At 39.0% G+C, this 21,710-nt stretch overlaps 1 long non-coding RNA gene across 1 annotated transcript in view; it reads right to left on the reverse strand.

Annotated features, from left to right (window-relative positions):
• The window catches only part of LOC129348781 (uncharacterized), a 145,647-nt gene that overhangs the window by 62,204 nt on the left and 61,733 nt on the right, over positions 1-21,710 (reverse strand). Inside the window, exon 2 of the long non-coding RNA XR_008601476.1 lies at positions 17,648-17,712. This is a non-coding gene — a long non-coding RNA (uncharacterized LOC129348781). The remainder of the gene's footprint in view (positions 1-17,647; positions 17,713-21,710) is intronic.

Below are 21,710 nucleotides of genomic sequence, written 5' to 3' on the forward strand. Positions count from 1 at the left end.
ACTGAATCAAAGAAATAGCATAAAACTAATAATGGCCAGTTGTTTGCAAGACCATTTTCCACTGACCCTGTACAGTGTCATTTATTTCAAGTCTAGTTTCTGCGTAATCGCGTCTATTGTATAGGAAGAAAAATCTTGAAGGGTAAAATATAAAATACTTATACGAGACTCCTCTGATCTGACAAGGCCGAACTGAGATTTGCCCTCAGAGTTTTCTTAACAATCAGACACAACATCAAAGTCTTATTTTCAGGAGTTTAAAGATGGTTTTGCCTGTTAAATTCTCCTGAAGGAGCATGACAGTCAATGATAAGGTTTTTCTTCAATCACCCTTTGCAGAAATAACACTGCTATTATTGAACTGAACTGATATACACTATGTGAAACGCTTTATTTTTAAGTATGAAGTGTTTCTCATTCGGGAAACAAATGCTGTTAATGTGGAACATCAAAGCAGGAGCAGCATGTAGCTGCAAAACTCAGGTTGAGAAACCTGGTGTAATGTTTGCAGCCACAGCAGGATGCGATTCTAGCAATGCTGTGTTCACGGCTGCCGAGACTCACGCCTGCAGTTTTGCCAGGGGTGACTGGCGGGTTTAAAAGAAGATAGAAGGCAAACTGTCATTCATGTCATTCATAGCACATACTTTGCTAAAAAAAAAAAAATAAAATAACTTGATGGGCAGATACAGCACTTGTGCAATCTACCAAAGCCACCAAATGCATCTTGTTTGGATTGTGCTTCAGTTTTTGTATTCATCTCTGATGCTTGCGTCAATGAGCTGCTGATGGCTTTAATAAATTAATAAAACATCTTACAGCATGGTGGCTCCTGTGTTTTATAGCGGTTTTCCCTCTTTGGTTACTCAAAAAAGGCAGTTTGGGGAGCAGCTATATTTACCATATCTCTCATGTTTTGAAGTTATTGGTACACCAGCCTAGGGACAAACACAAAGCAATCCCATTTTTCATTCAGACAAGAACTCTTTGCGTGGCCTTTGTTCTGGCTTTATGAAATTCCCTCAGTGCTCAATTGCTTTGAACGTCTTGGTTTACAGAAAGCAGCCTGACATCCTGAACTTAATAATTGACTTTGATAACAAGCTAGAAGACTTGTGTGTTCACTTATTGATGTTAAATATTAATGCATTAGAGATGTCTTTGACAGGAATCAACCTGCGTGAAAAAATATGGAAAAAGGTCCAAAAAGATATTGGCTTTCTATACTGATGCCATTTGGCCTGGAGTGCTTTCAGTTTTTCATCAGGCTGAACCTATTTTCTATTTTCCTTTGACTTTATTAGTTCTTTGTTGATATTTTGAGTTCATGTTAGAAGTGGCTTGTATAAAGGATGTGTTCACACTTCAGCATACATACGTCTATCTGCTTAAGTCTCGTGGCAATTTACCAGCAGTGCTTTGACAAGAATACACCCTTGCTTTCACATCAGCTGTTTGGTTAAACAGTCAACAAAGCAGAAACCGCAGAAGCAAAGGGGGTTGTCTAGGCGCCCACATCCCTGTCATGATGTATCCCATAGAGTGCTTCCATGTTTTTTTTCTACCTTTACACAGCAGATGTTAACACCTGGGCACCACGCCACAGGTGCGAATGATCGTGTATAACATATTCATTAGTTCATTAAGCATATTGACAGCACAATGAAAGTGTACACAGCTCGTCTATTTAAAGAGTTGGGCTTTAACTTCACACAGAACCAGACTACACATGTCACAATTATATGGAGGGGGAAAGCCTGACTTTTATTTTAATGAAGTCAGAGGGAGATTAGCATATTGCTTCTGCTTCCAGAGGGCAATGCAAGCTATTCATTTATTTATCCGCTAATTTGTTTGTTTGTTTGTTGGATATCAGCCCAGAACCATGAAATCATTGCATTGCTAAAGCACATATTTTAAGGGGGGTAAAGTATGATGTGGCAAAGTAAAATGATGGATTTATTAAAATGACTCCTTGGTGTAAATGTTATTAAATGAACTGCTTCATATTGGAAATCTATGCAACACGCTTAACAAGACTTGAAAATGCTAAAAACAAACTGCAAATTTTTACAGCTGTGATGTATTCAATGTATCTCCTACGATCAGTGTTAGCTCAGTTCTCAAGCTACAAATGCAAAAAAATCTGCGAACTACTCAATGTGTGTTAGTGTGAAATCTAATGAAGCATCAAAGAACTGAAAACACCAGATTGTGTTGTGCTGGCTTTGTTGCATATTGTCAATCTTTACAAATTTGGATTTAAAGTAACACAGCTAATGCTGGTAACCTGATTTCTATTTCTGAGAAACAAGAGTGTAAGAGGTGTGAGGGTGACATTTGTTTTAGAAATTGCAGAGTCACATGAATTTTGAGCATTGAAAGCAGATAAAATTAGATCTCAGAGCAGAGCGAGTGGTGTTTTTGTCTAAATCATATAATTCTCGTCTGTTTAATGTGTGCAGAGATGCTTGACTATTGAATCTGGATTATCATATGTGATATCTGATGAGATGGTTTCATCTCAAGTGTTGGAGTGTGCTCCAGGCAGTGGTATGTATTACCATAGCAGACAGCAGGACTGGGGGTGGATGTGCTAGAGATGCAGAAATGACAGGAAGTGAGCAATGTGAGACTGCTGCTTACCTGTTGAATCTCAATGCATGACAGCAGATGAGCTGATTTGGTGTCAAGTGGGCACACAGCTGCATTTCTGAGCTTTTAGGAAAGATACGTGGAGAATTACCTTGAAACCAACAAAGCAGATATAGCTAAGTGATCATCTAATTTACTAGAAGGAAGTGCATTTAACAAGAAAGGCTGCATAGCTGATATATGTGTATGCTCAACCCTGAAATTCTGCCTCTATACAACTTAATTGTTTTCTCTTTTCTAGTTTAAGTGTACCGTTATTGCTGAGTGGATTTTGTGCAGAGGCAACTTTTTTCTTAATGAATAAATCACTACATTTATGAACTGCATTGGATTCAGCAGGAGGTGGTTGGGGTGGATGGCAGGTGTACCACACCAGATACCGATATAAATACAGTTATCTTAATTTGTTTGAATTTAATCAAACCCATTGTGCTTCAAGACAATTTTTGGTATTAAACCAAGCCAAAGTGTTTTTGCAAGCATCACCCAATGGTGTGAATGCCTCAGCATTACATAAAATTGAACAATGCTATAGTCACTGTAAGGGGATATGGTGCTGTAAGAGCAAATCATTTGTACGGTGTCAGTGAGCATATTACTGAAATGTTATGTATCAACATATTTGTAACATGCTAGGTATGCTAAAAATATAAAATGTAAAAAAAGCAACTGCATAAGTAATTAACCCCTTAAAATATTAGATGTAGCTATGGCCACAATTAAGGCATTTAATCTGGGTGGGCAGGTCACAATCCGCCTTGCACATCTGGACAGTGCAATTAAATAGATTAAAAATAGATTAGATTTGATTTTTTTTATTCGTCACATGCATATACAGTATGGCAGTGAAATGCAGTGACTGTCCACCAGGCTTTATAAATACAAAATGTTAAAGTAGGTAAAAACATATTTACAAAAGAACAATACAGAAAAATACAAAACACACAAAAGGTAAAACTCTAATATACAAGAAATACAAACAGGTAAAATAGTAATATTATATGGAATGTACACAGTGCAAAAGGTAGCGGGTGTGCAAAAGTGAGGATGTGCATTCACACAGAGAATGTGCAGTCTGTGCGATGTGCACGTGCAATGTTGCAATATTTATAGTTATGTGTTTATGGTCCTTGTTTGCGAGGTGCTGATTGGAGGTCAGAGTTGACAGTCTTGACAGCTTGAGGGATAAAGCTCCTCCTGAGTCTCTCTGTTTTTGCCTTGATGAGGCAAAGCCCTCGACCAGAGCATAGCCACTCAAACAGTTTGTTGTGAGGGTGTAGAGGATCCTTCATGATCTTGTTCGCTCTGGCCACGCTCCTCCTGGTGTGGATACCCTGGAGGATGGGGAGTTTTGCACCCATGGTTCGCTCTGCTGACCTCAGCACCCTCTGCAGGGCTTGTTGGTCACGAGTAGTGCTGTTTCCATACCACTGGGTACACCACTCCAGAGTTAAAAGTCCTCATGATGTTCAGAGAGACTCAGAACTTCCTCAGCTGTCTGAGGTGATCGAGGTGCTGCCTCGCCTTTTTCACCAAGCTGTCAATGTGTGGTGTCCATGACAGATCTTCAGAGACATGCACTCCCAGGTACTTAAAGCTGCAGTCCCTCTCAACAAGTGTCCCGTTGATCCTCACTGGGGTGTAATTCCTCTGCTGTCTCCTCTCAAAGTCCACAATCAGCTCCTTGGTTTTGCTGATGTTGGCACCACCGTGGCAGGCTTTCAACCTCCCCTGTATACGCCCACTCATCACTGTTGCTGATGCGAGCAACCACCACCGTGTCATCCGCAAATTTCACAATAGTGCTGGAGCTGCTCGTGGCCACACAGTTGTGGGTGTACAGGGTGAAGAGCAGGGGGCTGAGAACACAGCCCTGTGCGGCTCCAGTGTTGAGGGTGTGTCTGACCACCCGGACCACCTGAGTTATGTCGGACAGAAAGTTCAAGAACCAGGCACACAGGGAGCTGATAAGCTGCAGGCTGGACATCTTTGTGTGGAGTTTGGTGGGTACTACGGTGTTGAAATTTGAACTAAAATCAATGAACAGCAGTCTCACATAGTCCCTGTCCCAGCGGTCCAGGTGGGTGAGGGTCGTGTGCAGAACCCGGGACATAGTAACGTCTGTGGATCAGTTTGATCAGTAAGCGAACTGAAGTGGGTCCACAGACTCAAGCAGCAACAAGCAGATGTGAGTCCTGATGAGTCTTCTGAAGCACTTCATCATTTCTGAGGTGAGGGCTACTGGGCGATAGTCATAAAGGCAGGCTGGAGAGGCATTCTTTGGTACAGGGACAATGGTGCACTGAATGGCTCAGGGAGAAGTTTTATCCCATTCTTCTTTACACAACTGCTCAAGCTCTGTCAGGTTACACAGTGATTTTAAGAAAACAGCTCTGTTCAAGTCCAGCCACAAATTCCCAGTTGAACTGAAGTCCGATTCAGGCCCTTCAGAACATTCACCTTGTTGTCTTTGAACCATTTTTGTGTAACTTTGGCTGTATGCTTCGGGTCATTCTCTTGTTGGAGAATAAATCTTTTCCCAAGTCACAGTTCTTTTGCAGGCTACATCAGCTTGCCCTGAGGGATTTCCCTATACATTGTTGCATTCATTTTGCTCTGTAACTTTACAAGTCTTTCAGGGCCTGCTGCCGAGATGCATCCCCACATCATGACGCTGCCATCACCATGCTTCACGGTGGACAGGTTGTGATGATATGCAGTGCTTGATGTCCACCAGACGCAGCATCTAGTCCATGACCAAAATGCTCAATTTTATTTTTAATCAGACCAAAGAAGTCCAGTTGACTTTAGAGTCTCTAACATACCATCTTGCAAACTCTAGTCAACATTTTTTCAACAGTGACTTTTTCTTTGCCACTCTCTCATAAAGCTAGGAACCCAGGCATCATTTGTTGTATGCACATTCTCTCCCACCTCAGCTGCTGAAGCTTGTAACCCCTGCAGTAGAGTCATTGTTGTCTTGGTGGCCTTCCTCACTAGCCTCTAGTATGTCACTTTGCTTTTGTTAAAGACCTGCCCTAGGCAGATGTACCTGTTCCATGTTCCTTCCATTTCTTAACAACGAGGGATATTCAGTGACTTGCACATTTCTTGTATCCATCCTCTGACTTGTGCTTTTCAATAACCTTTTCACTGAGTTTATTGGAGTTTTCTTTTTTGTTCATTGTGTAGTTAAAGCCAGGAGTACTGATTCATCAATGTCTGGATCCTCCAGATGCAGGTGTCTTTATACTAAGATCACCTGAGGCACATTCACGACACTCAGATAATCTCCATTTCACTAATTGTGTGGCTTCTTGCACAAAGTGCCTGCACCTGTGTTGAATTGGGTGAGGCCCTTGTATAGGGGGTGAATACTTATATTTATTTATTTTACATTTTATATGTTTAATCAATTGGCAACCCTTTGTAGAAACCTGTTTTTACTTTGACATAAAATTGTCTTTTTGTGCAAATTGTTTTCAGGCTGAGTAGTTTTCATTTTCAATTTGCATTTAGCCCATACAACTACAAAACATGTAACTAAAAAAAATTCTCACCAGTGTGATGAAGGCAAGGCAGCCTAGTTGTGTGACATGTTTTAATTTTGGTGCAATGGCAGTCTAACAATAGAAATTTTTGTTAACATTTATCCTTAACATTTCAAATATCAGCACCTTGCTTAGTAATGTGGTTCATATTACCAGTAGCTGCAAGCACAATTGTTGTTTTGTTAGTTTTATCTCAAAAGCAGCAAGGTATTTTACATCGATGGGTACAGTAGATCAAATAGGAATAACCTCGAAAACAAACTTCAAGTGAAAAATCGGACAAAAAGAGAAACATTAATTGCTGTGAGGAGGGCAATCCCATTACAAAGAGACTGTCTCTGAGACCAAATTAGAATGAACATCTACTTTGCCTTTCCAAGATGAAAAAGTGTTGGAAAATTGGAGGGGAATGAGGAAAGATGCAAACTGGGCTCATTTTCTTTTAAGTTATATTCTGGCTACTGTTTAATCAGTTAGACCTAAAAGACTTCTGTTTACTTTGAGCCAGTGACTTCAGTAAACACTATTACTGACCTAGAAGGTCACTCAGAGAGCGCAGTCGTTCGCCAATGCCAATGCCAATGCCACTTTTAAAGAGAGTGTTTTAGATCTGCACCAAAATTGAATCTGCTCTTTCTTAGCCTGTTCTACTTCTTCACCAAGTTTCCTCCACTTTTGCCTTGGACTGAGTTACCATTTCATATAGATATTTAGGTACCCTTAATGCAGTCCAATGCATCAGCTTGAAAAATTCATGCCTAAATAAAACGGGTAGTGAAATAAAGGTTCTATTACTGTGCTCTATTAGTGTAAAACATGTTGGCACAGAGACATGCACGTGTTAATTTGGCCCCAACAGTATAGTTTCCTGAGAGAAAAGGCTATACTGCAAAATAAATTAACTTTCATGGTACATTTCCAAGTCTTACAGTACATATTTGTAATGTTTCCCTAATTATAGAGGTGTGCTTTTTATTTTCTTTCATACTCATGGCGCTTTCTGATTAAAGGCAGCAGGCTGAGTGGCCATTACATTTGGCTCTATTACTCAGTTGAACCGATACCAGAAGGATTACTTTTAGTAGCTGCAACAACTTAAAGTAAAAGTGAAGTATTTTTCATATTCAAACCATGAAGATAACTGAATTGAATACAGGTTTAGCCTTACCTGCATCTGCATAAGAGACTATCTGCATTATATAGTGAAGGGTGCACACCTAGCACAGATGGTAATGACATACAATGCACTTCAGCAAGTCTTAACAAAACCATACAGCACAAAAAAGAAATGAGTAGCACATAATGCTATTCAAATCTAGCCGTGTGCAGAATTATTTCTTCACTAAATGAGAGAACTTCGAAAATATCATGAAGCCAAGCAAATGAAAAAACAAAAAAACAAATGAACCAACAAATGAGTGACCAGAGTTCTTATTGAATGTTCAATTGAGTGTTCATAACAGCTCAATTTGTACTTGTTCTCTCAAGAAAGCAAGTGGAGGCATGCAGGTTTCAGTCAACAGCTTCAATCAGCACAGCCAAACAATGCATGAGAGCACAGTCCGCCAGCGAAAGGTGGACGGAGCTAATTGCAGTACATTGAGCAGAAGAAACAATCAGGTTTTCCCTTTTTGTTTGTTTCATTTTCCCTTTTGTCTGAGGAAGAAATCTGTTAGAGCAAAGTGGATTAAAAAGGCGGCAGAAAGTTACAGAGAACAAAAGTAGCATTCAGGTGTAGCATGATTCATATCAATTCACCCTAATGCATACTTTCCAAAACACCCTTAGTAGTGTCTGGCCTGAGCTTTCCCTTATCTAGAAAGGTTTGGTAGCTTTTGCCTTTGGAAGAAAACAGTCTGAATGATAACAATGTCGATAAGCAAAGCTTGTTTCTGCAAAGGCACGTCACTATTGAGTTTTACAAATGTCATTTTCTGATGCTTTGAATACTGCAAACAAAATGTCATTCACCCTAGCTGCACTGAGTATTTCAGTGGTGGATACCTAAAAACCAAATAAATAAATATGTAAATAAAACTATCTGCTACATCCATATCCAGATTATAATACACAAAACAAATGCAGCCTCTGTATACAACCATGAGACTGACTGATAACAGGCCATTAGTTCATCTCTTCATTGACTACGGTTAAAGAGTTGTTTGCAGAGAAATGAAATCATTCTGGAAAGAAACGAAATCTCATAAGAAAACTGCTGATTACACCCACAGTGATGTTTGACAGGAAGGTTAGAGTTGTGAGAGCTCTGCTGACAGGCTTGCTGATACTCAACAACAGTACAGTTTTTTTTTAATACTGTTGTTTTTCCTTATTCACAGTTGACAGAATCTAAACTGCAAATAAAAACATCGGAAATATGCTGCACATTAAATATATCAGGAACTGGCAGCAGGGATAAGGCCCATCTCATAAAGCCATATAATGTTTCCATTATCAGAATTATAGTCTAACGTCTAACTAATAAGTGCCACAGTTTCAGAATCAATTATCTACACTGATGACAATCACATTCATTTTAGCTTCTAAGACACAGCCAAAGGATATGGTGGAAAAAAAATTAGCATGTCTCTGTTGTGTGGCAGGAGGGGGGACATAATTTAGGCAGCTGAGTTGATTCATTTTTGAAAGATGACTCTAGGCCCCTCAAGAGGAAGGCAGCCAGGGTGTATAAGTGATATCTGCTCCATGGTTAATTCAGTGCGATTTTCCAAGCACAAGGTCACTCATTGTCAGTATCTGACAGAGACCCATTCAGAAGAATGAGATGAGCTCAGAGAGCTTTCTCATTCTGAGGCCACAGCTCTCGACTCATAATTATCTGGATGGCGCAGGCCTGCGTGACATTGTCAAGGAATACAAAGCTATAATCTCTGCCTAGTTCTTCTGTAATGAATTAACGCCAATGGCGGTGAAACAGCAATGCATCACAGGCACAGATAGATTTCATTTTGGAGTTATCAGCGGTTCTATCATGGGAATGGCTCCAGAAACGTTGACTAGTTAGAGTGCAATGACCTTTTCACCAGGAAGGTCTATGTGTCTGGTGAACAGTCAACCTTTCTTTCAAACCCACAAGAGCATTGTCAAACTCTGTCAGACATGTTTAAAGGGTTTCACATTTGCAGAATTATGATGAGTTTACTGCACATAGAGGATAGGCAAAATGGCACTAAGCAGATAAAGATTTCACCTGCACTGCTAAAATGAAATGTGAGTTAGTTGACACGTAAATTTGGTTGTCTGCAGAAAATAATTTTTAGTCAAAATTTTGAACTTCACTTTTATAAATCAGTAGTTTTCTTGCATATTGACAGTAAAGCTTTATACAGGCAGCTGTTCTTAACTAGCTGTTGAACCTCCAGGGAGACACCAGTGCTAACCTGCCCACTGGCAATGTCAATCACTGGATGCACCAGTCTGGTCACTTTTCACACTTAGACAAGTTCTTAAAGATTACATAGATTTTTTTATAGGTTTTCATGTTTCCTAATCATGTTTCCAAACCACTTTGGTGGCACCTGGTTTTTGTCACACTAAGGCTGACCTTACTGGTTTTTCAATTAAAGGTTTCTATAAGGTGTATTGAAACCATCTGCAGTAATCGTGGTCCCCAGAGGATGAATCTCAATAGTTTTGGTCTACCATTGTCCCAGCACCATGTGCAGATTAAACTTTTCAGTCATTTGTTGAAATTTATCAACACTCTAGTGTGCACTGAACAGTTAGTTACTTTAATAAAGACATTTATGATGCCTAGTGGAGGAATTGTAATGACTATAAAGAGCTTCCTGTTTTTAATCTTGCACCATATTTGGTTAAAAATGTTAGTTTGTGCAGTACTTTGATTTGCGACCAATTATTTGAAAAAAACAATGACAATCCCACCAGCACTTATAAATAGAGAGGTTTTGTAGTGTGGGGATGTTTGTTTATCTGTCTGTTTATTTATTTAGTTGTTGCTAATTTGTGTCAGTCTGAGAAAAAAGACTTTAGTTGACTCTGTCAACAAGTCCTCCAAATGAAATGGCAAACTACATTGTTTGCTCACTGTTCTCTAGACCCAGAAGCATTTCCCCATCTGACGCTCACATCAGAAGGCCGATATCAGTCATCTTTGCCTTTGAAACTGTTCATATCACCATTGTGGTTATGATTTGGCTACAGCTGGCCCCAAACTTGGTTAAAGTTTAGAGAAAGATTGTGGCTTGGATTGCAATATGTACTTTGATAAGGGTGAGGAAACATTGTGGATTTTTAGTTACACTAAGACAGTTTGATGGAAAAAAATGTCTTTTTCCACATAAAGTATTGGAACAAGCAAAACGTTATTTATCTATGCACATAGGCATTGGTGTTTAGTAATTTTTTATATAATTTAAATAAGATAAACATCTTGTTGCATGAATAAAACAAGTTCACATCTGCATTTATCATACCTACAGATATGTAAATTAGATCCTCCTTAGAGAGAGCAAGATGGCAACTATGTTATTTAAACCACTTACATCTAGAGTTTGAAGTTCTCACTAGGTCATTTTGAGCTTCATCACTATGCATTTTTTTCTTTTCACAAATCACTTCACACCATGTAGTCTCTACTGACACATATATAACCTTAACCTGTGTACTACTATCATATATGAGCTAACTATCTCACCTCAGTGTTTCCTTGTATTACTCATGTAGTCATTTTTACAAAGTTAAATAACACTTGAAATGTGCTTCAAACAGCATGCCATTTATATGTAATCCCATGATGTCACAGTGGGTGTGGATTGCTATTAAAGCATGTGGTGTCATTGTGCTAACATCTAAAGATTCGCTAAGACCCTCAGAAAAAAAGGTTGTGGATGCCTATGAGTCTGGAAAAGGATTTAAAAACATCTATTCAAAGGAAACATTCCACTGTCATCCATTGTAAGGAAAATCATCAATGAAGGAGGGACAAATTTCAAACAACTGCCAATTTGTCTAGGACTGGATACCACAGCGACATCGGCCCAAGAGCAGACTATTTGATGCCAAAAGCAGTTTCCAAGAATCCCTAAATTTCATTACAGGAGCTGCAGGTGTCAAAGTGCTGCATCTACAATCAGAAAGAGATTGCACAAATTTGGCCTACATGGAAGGTGTGCCAGGAAAAAGCCATCGCTGCCAAAAAGAACATTAGAGGAAAACTACAGTACGCTAATGAACACATAGGCAAAGATCAGGCCTTCAGGAATAATGTGCTCTGGACAGACAAATCAAAGATAGAGCTGTCTGACCACAGTAACAGCCGGCATGTTTGGGACAGAATAAAGGCAGCTTTTTAGAGAAGGAACCTTACACCAGTGTGCTAGTTTGGGGTTTGCTTTGATGCCTCAGGGAGTGAGCAGCTATCAGTCACTGATTCAACTGAATTCGAAACCATATCAAAGAGTGCTTGAAGATAATGTGAGACCATCTGTTACACTATAATACTGAAACATACTGTATTGTTTACTGAGACTGGCTACAGACCACAAAGCTCTTTGACATCTTATTTCTGCTGGAGATTTACTACTGCGCTTTGTTCCTGTGTGTTGACTGGGACCAAACAACTGACCAGCATCTAGAATAGGAGCTTATCATTCAGTACACTTGGCATTATAGGCAGAAGGCAGAAAAGAGACAGATGCATGGAGGGAACTAAATGTGGACGAAGGTAATTGAAAAATAACTTTTAAATATTATGGCTTTCAATTGTGTTTTTGACGGCAATCTAGTGTGCATGTGTGTGTGTGTGTGTGTGTGTGTGTGTGTCTGTGTGTGTGTCTGTGTGTGTGTGTGTGTGTGTGTGTGTGTGTGTGTGTGTGTGTGTGTGTGTGTGTGTGTGTGATGGAGGATGACACTGAACGTCTCTGCTGCATATTAGCAGCCTTGGTGATTACTGAATAAAACACAAAACCTTTTAATTCTTTCCAGGGATTGCTGTTTAGTTATAGCTCATTAAAAGAACATATTGGCTCCAGCTTTTTCCCTCATTACTTTATATCATTAAATCAGGTCATTTCATTCATTCAAAATGAAAATAATAAAAAAAAACACAAGACCTTGGGTTTGACAGCACTCAGGGATATCAAATGCATTGTTCACCACGCTCAAATGTTTTATTGATAGCTGACTATTAGGAGACTGCTGAGAATGTGACAGCTGACTCTCCCACTACTCCTCCCACTTCTTGTTGTTTTTGAGAGCATATGTGACTCGCTTGTCGTGTAGGAAGTCATGTTACGAATTTATGACAATGCCATAATGAATTACTCCACTTAAAATTGTGTTTAGGAAGTCAAACTTGGCTTGATAACAGGCACGTCTGTACCGTATGACAATCAAAATTTTTATCTGGGACACAGATATGTCAGCGTATGTGCCTGACTGCCAGAAACCACAGCAGAGCTCAACATGACAGAAAGAAATATCCTCCAAGTAATCACGGCTTTATGGCAGTGCTAAAAAACTGTTCTGCCTAAAAGGTTTTCAGGTAGCACAACACCATCAATATTTGAACCTAGATTTTTTTATTGTCATAAATTATTGCTCATTTCATGTTGTTAGTTCGTTCCTCCTGCAATCACTCTTTTGGCCATGGCACATGCAATTTTTCTCTATGTTTCTTTGTATTATTGTCCTGCAATGTTTTTGTTATAGTGCAGAGCTGCAGCTAAAGAAAACAGATTGCTTTTTTTTTGGAAAAATGATGAAGGAAATCATCTTTTCCTTCACTAAAGCCGGCAATGTTGAGGTTTTTCTCCTCATTGTGTGTCCATGTTTTCAGCAGCCAAAATTTTGACAAATTTAACTACTGAAATGTGCCTTTGAGAATTTGAAATAGCATAATAATATAATTAGTGGGAAATGTTTTCAGTTTTTTGGTTGATTACTGGGACAATTTGACAGCAAGAAAAAGAGTTCGGCATGCATCAGAAAGAAAACTTTTAACGGTCACAGTCAAAGGCAGGACAAAGCAGCTACTTCTCCTCTGGCGAGACACTGGATTGCACAAATGGTGATGAGAGCATGCATGTCAGAGGTAAACACACAAAAAAGCTGATAGCAGTAGTTGTGTGACGAACAAAAATAGGGCTTTTGCCGCTGTTGCAAAACCTGGCCTATGCTACATGAAGTGGGTTTTCTTGTTGGATTGCTGAAAAAGTTACAAAAAAATCCAAATAGCCTCTTCAGTTTCAACATCACACTTCATCCGAAGCCTTGACTGAACAAGCCACATGCAGCTTTTAAAATACAACCATGCCTACACCCGGCCAGATCTGCATCAAATACCAAAAAAAAATTTAATAATCAGAATTAGGTATTGCTACTACAGTAACTTGATATTATCTCTCTGCATGTTTTCCGTTTGAAGGTGACTCTACTTTATGAGGAAAACATTCACTGACCTAAGTAGCTTTCCTCTTTCTCCCACATCGAGCAGCTTTTGATTTTTATAAAAAAATAAATAAATAAAGACACCTCCATGACACCTCAGAAACATGGTTCCCAATTGACTTTTTATTTCTTTTGCCTCCATGATAAATGATCTGCAGCATTGAGCTGGCGTACCTTTACCGAACTCTACAGCTCCTCATCTGAAACCACCATCCTGATGTATAATTCATATGGAAAGATGTTCAAGGGACACAACTCCGGTAATTAAGTTGTGTAAATGACAAGGTCATTAACAAAGTTTATATGGTAATGTCGTGCCCCAAAAGGAGATGGGCAGCAGGACCTGTCGTGTTGTGGATGCTGACCTCAGCAGGCTGCCCAACAGGGGCTGACGAGGCTTCCAGTGTTGCACTAGTAAGGGAAATGTTAAACAGCACTATTTACATAGACACCACCTAGTCATGCAGACCTTGCCTGTGATCTCAATTTTATTTGTTTAGCAAATTTCATGCAAGCCGAAACTATATAGCATCCATTTTTCCCTTGTTTTCTTTGTTGATATTCAATTATTTTAAGCAGTTTTCCTTTCCTTTCTCCTTTTGGTATATTTCCCTGCCATTGTATCCACTTTTAACCACACTTTTCTGTTTTCATTTGACAAAAATCAAGGCTTCAAATGAAAGGTATAGCTACTGAAGCTAAGGACTCTATTCAAGCAACAACTGTGTCAGTCAGCGAGCAAATAAAGAGCTGTTTCATGCTGTTCATCATCACAAACACATGATGAGAGTGTCCACATGGTAAACAACGGCGTGCTGTACAAACAAAACTCAACAGACGGAAGAAAGGCGCTCGCTGTGAAGCCCAGGGTGAGTCAGTGCTCCTGGATATTGATGATTACACCCTTAATTCACAGGTCTTGTTCCCTCATCCCTTTTCTTCTCCCTGGCACTGATGGCCTTAGTTTGACAAATCTAAAGCAACAGAGGGGCGACAGAAGAGCAGATACTGCAGTTAAGTGGATGTAAGTCAACCTGCCAATGAAGGACGTTCCTTAATTGCAGCACTTGTGAGACAAATCAACATAAATGGCCCTGGAAATGTGGCCTTGAAAGCCAAAGTGGCGTCATTGAATCACACCTCTAAACACCGGATTAACAAATGAGGGTTTTGGGCTGTGCAAGATCTCATTTGATGCAAAAATATGGGGGACTTGGGATGCGGCTCACATTCTGTAATTTAATTCATCTCGCTAATTCCCTCCCTGTAGGCACGACTTCTTTTATTTCTTATGATTATGAATTTTTTTTCAAACTCGACACTACTTTTATTTCTACCTAACTATGAAACACGTAGTTCTGCCACAGGGAAAACACATGTGTTGCCAGACAAGCTTTGCTGAAATGGAGTTGTACGCATTCCTGCAATTGTTCTCAGTTAATGTAACAAAATGAGACAGTTAACGAAGACTAATGGTTCAGCTCATTTGGTTAAATATGAAATTCATTTTGATTACTCTCCTGCTTTGCAAGGATTTTATAATCTCTCTAAATTAGACATCGCCTGTAATATTCCTAAGAATGAAAATATCAGTCAAAGTCCACACCTTTGTTGTATAAATTGGGTTAAATATGAATTATAGTAAGTACTTCTTAAATTATTTCACGGTGCGAAGACAAGCCTCAGATGTTATCTAAAAGGTTTTATATCCTCACCTCATTTGTGGCGGTTTACATGATAGCTTTGTAGATTTGTAGATATACTGTCAAGCTGAACACTTGACAGCACAGGAGTATTTTTAAAGAATTTCCAACTGCAGAGAAATTACAAAAGAAATTTTGCTTTGTTGACTCACAAGTACACTGGCATAAAATTCTTTGGCACCGTCTTTGATCACGACCATCTTTTCAAATTCTTCTAGTGAATGCTAATTACTGGTATTACCTTTGTCAGATCTGATACTAAAGCCTCCCTAATCCCAGCTTCCCTCCTGACAAGCTCTACACAACAGCGAGAGAGTGATACAGTGCAATAGAGTCCGATGTATGGACTTCTATCTTTGTGAGGACCCTTGTTGACATTATGCATTCCCCAGTCCTTTAACCTTACAATTCACCATCACCGCTGAACCTATAACCTGTACCCCTATTCTACACTATTCTAAACTACCTGACCCATAAAATCAACCCTGAAGCAGCCCTGCACTCTTGAAGTAAAACTCAGTTGAGTACTAACAAAGAGAGACAATAAAAATACACATGCACACAATCAATCAACCATCATGTAATGAATCAATTAAATCAATGAATCAAATTTCTGTCATCCAAAGTCATGAATGTGTATGTTTGATACACAGAGAGCTGCCAAGAATTACACACTGGTATCATATTAAAACCATCACAACAACACATATCTATACAGTATTTTTATTTTATTTCTTGTCAGTGCAGTTGTTTGCACATGTAACCCAATTATGGCAACCGATATTTAAAGGTTCCATGCTTAGTAATGGCATACTACTGATCAGTTGTCCTTCCTTTATGTAAGATTTTATGAAGAAGTGAATGTTGTCATCGCCCTCTGTTCTACATTTTCTCTCTTAGATCACATGTTGTTTAATATCCAATTAGTATCTAGTACTTTAATGTATCTGTTTATACACTGAAATACTACCAAAATAATCCTTTTTTTTGTTCTTGTGTTGCCCACCTATATATAGTTTTTACAGAACTCCATACTGTCGTTACGACATATATCTATATTTTCTAGACCAACCCAAACAACAGATAAACATGTTGTCATCTTGTGCCACCCAATACACGCCGATTAGCAACAAAATTAAAACCACCTGCCTAAATTATCGGCTCTTTGAGGCGTGGACACCACGAGACCTCTGAAGGTGTCCTTTGGTATCAGGCACCAACACGTTAGCAGCAGATCCTTCCACTGCTGGAAGTTGTGAGGTGGGACCTTCATGGCTTGATTTGTTTTTCCAACACATCCAACAGATGTTCAATCACCTTTTTTCTTTTCATCTCACTGCTGCCAAGTGCTTGCTCAAGAGGTATCCAAAGGAAAGTTGTGGTTTGGTTTGTTTCTTTGTATTAATTTAGTGTATTCAAAAGTCTTTGCTTTACTATGTGAAGGGCCTTGAGATGATACATGGTGTGAAAAGCCATTATATGAATAAATTGAATTTATCGTCTTGAGATGCAGGAAATCTCATCAACACCATGGAACACTTTTTCTTCAAACCGTCCTTGACCACTTTTGAGGCCACTGCATGAAAGGAGTATTATTGCCATGAAGAAGTGTACATGAGCGGCATTGTTTAGGTAGTTGCTATATGTTAAAATAAGATCCACATGAATGCCATTACCCAAGGCTTTCCAACAGACTGGCCAGAGCATTACACAGCCTCCGCTGGCTTCCTTTCTTCCATTACTGCACCGTGTTGCCATCTCTTCCTCAAGTAAATTACGCATATGCACCCAGCCATCCACATAATGTACTAGAAAATGTGATTAATCAGAGCAGGCCACCTTCTTCCATTGCTCCATGATTCAATTCTAATAGTCACATGCTCATTGTAGGTGCCTTTGGCAACGGACAGGGGAGAGCATGCACTGCTCTGTAGCCAAGTAGCTTCATATGCACGTATTATAATAATAGCCAGCATTTAGGCTTCAGCTAAAGTTCTTGTAAAAGCTATTCAACCCCCTTGAAAGGTTTTCTCCTTTTGTTGTTTTTCTAGATTGAATCATGGGCAATATAATTTGGCTTTTATGACAAGAATTTCCAAAAACAGACTCTTTCATGTCAAAGTGAAAACAGATTTTAGAAAGTTACATCAATTATTTAAAAATACAAAGTGGAAAGTAAGTCATTTTATATGTATTCAACCCTGTTAATGTGACACACTTCATTGAACATCTCTTGAATCCATAGAAGAGACACAGAAGGAATAGGGCCATGACAAAATAAGCCTGGAGCAGACACATGATCCCTACCTTGAAGCATGGTGGTGGCATCATCCGGATGTGGGGATTCTTCTTGGCAGCAGGCCCTGGAATGCCTGTAAAGCGAGAGGGTAAAATGAATGCAATAAAGTATTGAGAAAATACTGGAAGACAAGTTCATGCATTTTACAAAAGAACTGCAAGTTGAGGGAAAAAAAATAGTTTTACAGCAAAACAATAACTCAAAGCTACACAGAAATAGCTTAAAGATAACAAGGTGAATGTTCTGGAGTTACTGAGTCAAGTTTTCAATCCAATTGCTGAAACTGACATCTCTTTCTGTGAACCATCATGTTATCTTTGCGATTAAATGACTTCCCGCATATGTAGCAGGAAAACATTTTGACACTGCTGGCATTTACTGTAAGTTTTCAATCCAATTGAAAACTTGTGGCTGGACTTAGAAAAGGCCATTTATTCACAATCCACAAACAACCGGACAGAGTTTGAGTATTTTTTTGAAACAGAATAGGGTAAAATTGCAGTGTCTAGATGTACAGGATGATTGAGATCTATCCACATAGGCTCAATGCTTTAATTGTGGCCAAAGGTGCATCTGTGAAATATTAACTTGAAGGGAATAAATGCTTATGCAGTTACTTATTTTACCTTTTAGATTTGGAAATAACTGACTTTATTTTGTAAAAAATCTAATTGCACTTTGACATGAATGAGCCTTTTTTGTGAAATCTAGTCAAAAAAGCCAAATTACAGTATATAGATGACAATTTAATGTGTGAAAGCAGTAAAAGGGGCTGAATACTTTTTATAGGCACTGTATTTATGCTACTGTGGCTCTTCTGTGGAATTGAAGCAGCCTTTGTTCTCCACATGCATTAGTGATCTTGCGCATCCATGACCCTGTTGAGTGGTTGTCCTTCCTTGGATCACTTTTGGTAGGTGCTAACCACTGCATAATACTAACACCTCAACTGATCCACTGTTTTGGAGATGCTCGACTTAGCCATCTAGCCATCATAATTCGGTCCTTGTCAGAGTCACTCATATCCTTTTGTTTGTTTCCAACACATCTATTTCATAAATTGACCATTGACTTGCTGCCTATTACAGTCTACCCTTCACAAACACCATTTTAATGCAACAATGAATATTATTTACTTCACCTGTCCATAGTTTTAATGTTGTGACTTTTCATATAAATCACAAGTACTTGATCTGATTGCTAAAAATAGGATAATCTGTTTAAAACTATCCCCTCAAACAGAGTGCGCTGAACAACATTAACAACATAAATGTACAAATCTATTTCTGAAGGCACTGTTGTATATTGTCCTTGTCAGGTGTTTCTTATTAACAAAGCCTTGAATGGCAACAGCTAGTGAACCAGTAATTGAATCCATTAAGGACTAAGTTAATTAATATATCCATTACTATTTGAGAGAAATTTTAATAAATCTAATATATAATTGTTTGAAAACGTTTGCGTAATTAATTAAAGAAACCATACAATTAAGTGGATTTATGTTGCAGTTGGAGAGCGAGACACAGATGTAGACAAAAGGTAACAGACTTGAGGGCGAAGCATACAGGCAACATGCTTTACAAGGAAATTACTGTCAGCGCAAAACAAGATAGGAAACAACAACTGTGACAGTCGAGACAGGGGTTTAAATACACAAGGGATAATTAGACAGCATGCAACAGGTGAGGCAGGACAACAGGAGGCATGATGAGGGAATAAGCAGCAGGTTTGCACAGCAGAGGTGCACAGGGATTTTGAGGGGTGGACAGATGAGAGAGCGTTTAAACTGCACTACACAAGCAAAGTTTTCACTGAGATGTTAGTAGGATTTAACATACGCCGCACCTTCTGCTGCATACAGCAAACACAGCCTCGGTTGCTGATGGCCGCGTGTCAAGTTCATTTCTCCGTCACAAATTAAGACCTGTGTGAGGTTTGTGTTGCAGGACACGTCTGCCAACAACACAACTGGTCATTGGCTTTCAAACGACCCATATGAGTGCTCTCTAAAAGTGACACTTACTGGCAGCATGACATTTTGCAGGGCCTTTCATTATCACTACAAATGACAATTGCCAAAATTCTTGCCATTTTACAATCTGCCTCTGCTATGGTTAAGATTTGGTTATGTTTAGGCAATTAAACCTCTTGTTTAGGATCAGAGATGCAGCGTCACGCTACGCCTGCTTTTATTCCGAACATCATTATTTACATATCCATGTGAGGCCCCTGTCAGAGACACGGAAGCACAGGCCAAGAGCAGTGTTTGAAAAAACAACCAGTGCTGTTGTTTTATTCATAAGGCCAGTTTCGTCTTGCGCATCAGGAAATAAATCGTGAACAAAAATGTTAGAGCGTTAGCATCTAAATTGGTGTGCATTTTTCTGGTCATTGTTGCATCACATTTACCCATAATTACTCTTTTTTTTATGTTGAACTGTGTAATAATTTGAGTTTAAGGTTAACAAACTATAAAGGGTAGCAAAACAAGGCAAGTGCTTTGTGCTTATACCTGATGGGTGCTGTTTTGCACTAGGGCAAGAGACAAAATTGCTGTAATCATTTGAAATGTGTTCGTTTCGATTTTACAAAACAATTTTTTTTAACAAATAACGGAAGGATAGACCAAAATGAGACAGCAGTATGCACTTTGTGCACTGAAAAAGGAAGAAAGAGGTATGTCTTATTAATATACAACACCATTTCTTCTCATAACAACATTATACAGTGTGCTTCTCTACCTGCAGCCATGCCTATAGCCTTAATAGGGAAGCTACCTATTAAAACATCTACCATGCATGCAGTCAGCCTACGGATGGGATGTCAGGATGTCGTTCTGCCTGTAACACTAACAGGTATAAAGTCATCAATAGCACTCAGAGCAAAATACATTATTTTTCTTTGCCTTTATTTAGTGTATATTACCTTTCAGAATAACTCAAATTCTGCAGAACTATAGATTTTTTTCTGTTAAGAATATATTTAACAAGTACTCGTCTTGATACTGCATATCTAATATGAATAAACAGACAGTACTCTGGATTTTTGGAATTGTCCTTACTGCAGGAGGGTCACAAGAGACACTAAGAGAGAAAGGGGCTGGAGGCTGTTTCAAATCAACAGAGCAAACCTCTGCAGGAGACATTCTGTCCCCTAGTGGACACCAGGGATCCGTTTCTCCTTTAGACAGTGGGAGCAAGTCTAAGCCATATCAACTTTGCACATGCTCAGTACCCGCACTACACGGTGACACATAATTTATTACTGCCCATGCATATTAACATCTATGTGTTGTCTGTCTGTGCAATCCGACATTTCACTTTGCAGTAGAATTTGTCATCCATTCAGTACTTGACATGTATTTATGATACATCCTGCACTGTATAAATCAAAACTGAATGATGAAAGAATGAGAGGCCAGGGATAATATCCTCAGTGAATTAAGAGGCTGAGGAGAGCTGACATCGTATGTAATCAGATGACTGAGGTATGGTTGTAGTGGGAGGGAGTGAAATCCTGGTGTTGCTTACAAAAGCAAAAAAAAAATAAAACCATATTTCGCCAAATGTTCTTATTTTAATCCAATTTTCGCTCATTCAAAGGCAGCACAGAGTGGGAACAGGAAAACTATGTAACTGAGGTGTTTGCACACTCAACACCAATTTTCAGAGACTACTCTGTTGAGCAGGGTAAGACATTATCTCACATCTATGGTATGATTATAGGATTAAGATGTTTTTTATCACTGATATCTGAAGTAGCCTGGGTCCAGACCTCTGAAATGCCACTCATATGTCTGACAATATTTTCATTATTGTGCTCTTTGGTGGCTGTTTTCCCAGCCAGAAAAAAACAACTGAACCAATCAGAGCCTTATAGGCAGGATTATAAAAAAAATAAAAATCATCCTAGAGGAGCAGATTTCAAACAAAAAATAGCAGGAGCATGGATGAAATCATTGCAGCTGTGGTTGTTGGAATTTACTTCCCAGCAATTATAACTCTTACTCCCGATGTCTTTTGGATGTATTTGTATCGCTTCCACTGTAGCAGCCAGAGACCTATCTAATGT

This window comes from Amphiprion ocellaris, chromosome 1 (genome assembly GCF_022539595.1).
Source record: "Amphiprion ocellaris isolate individual 3 ecotype Okinawa chromosome 1, ASM2253959v1, whole genome shotgun sequence".
Classification (NCBI taxonomy): domain Eukaryota; kingdom Metazoa; phylum Chordata; class Actinopteri; family Pomacentridae; genus Amphiprion; species Amphiprion ocellaris.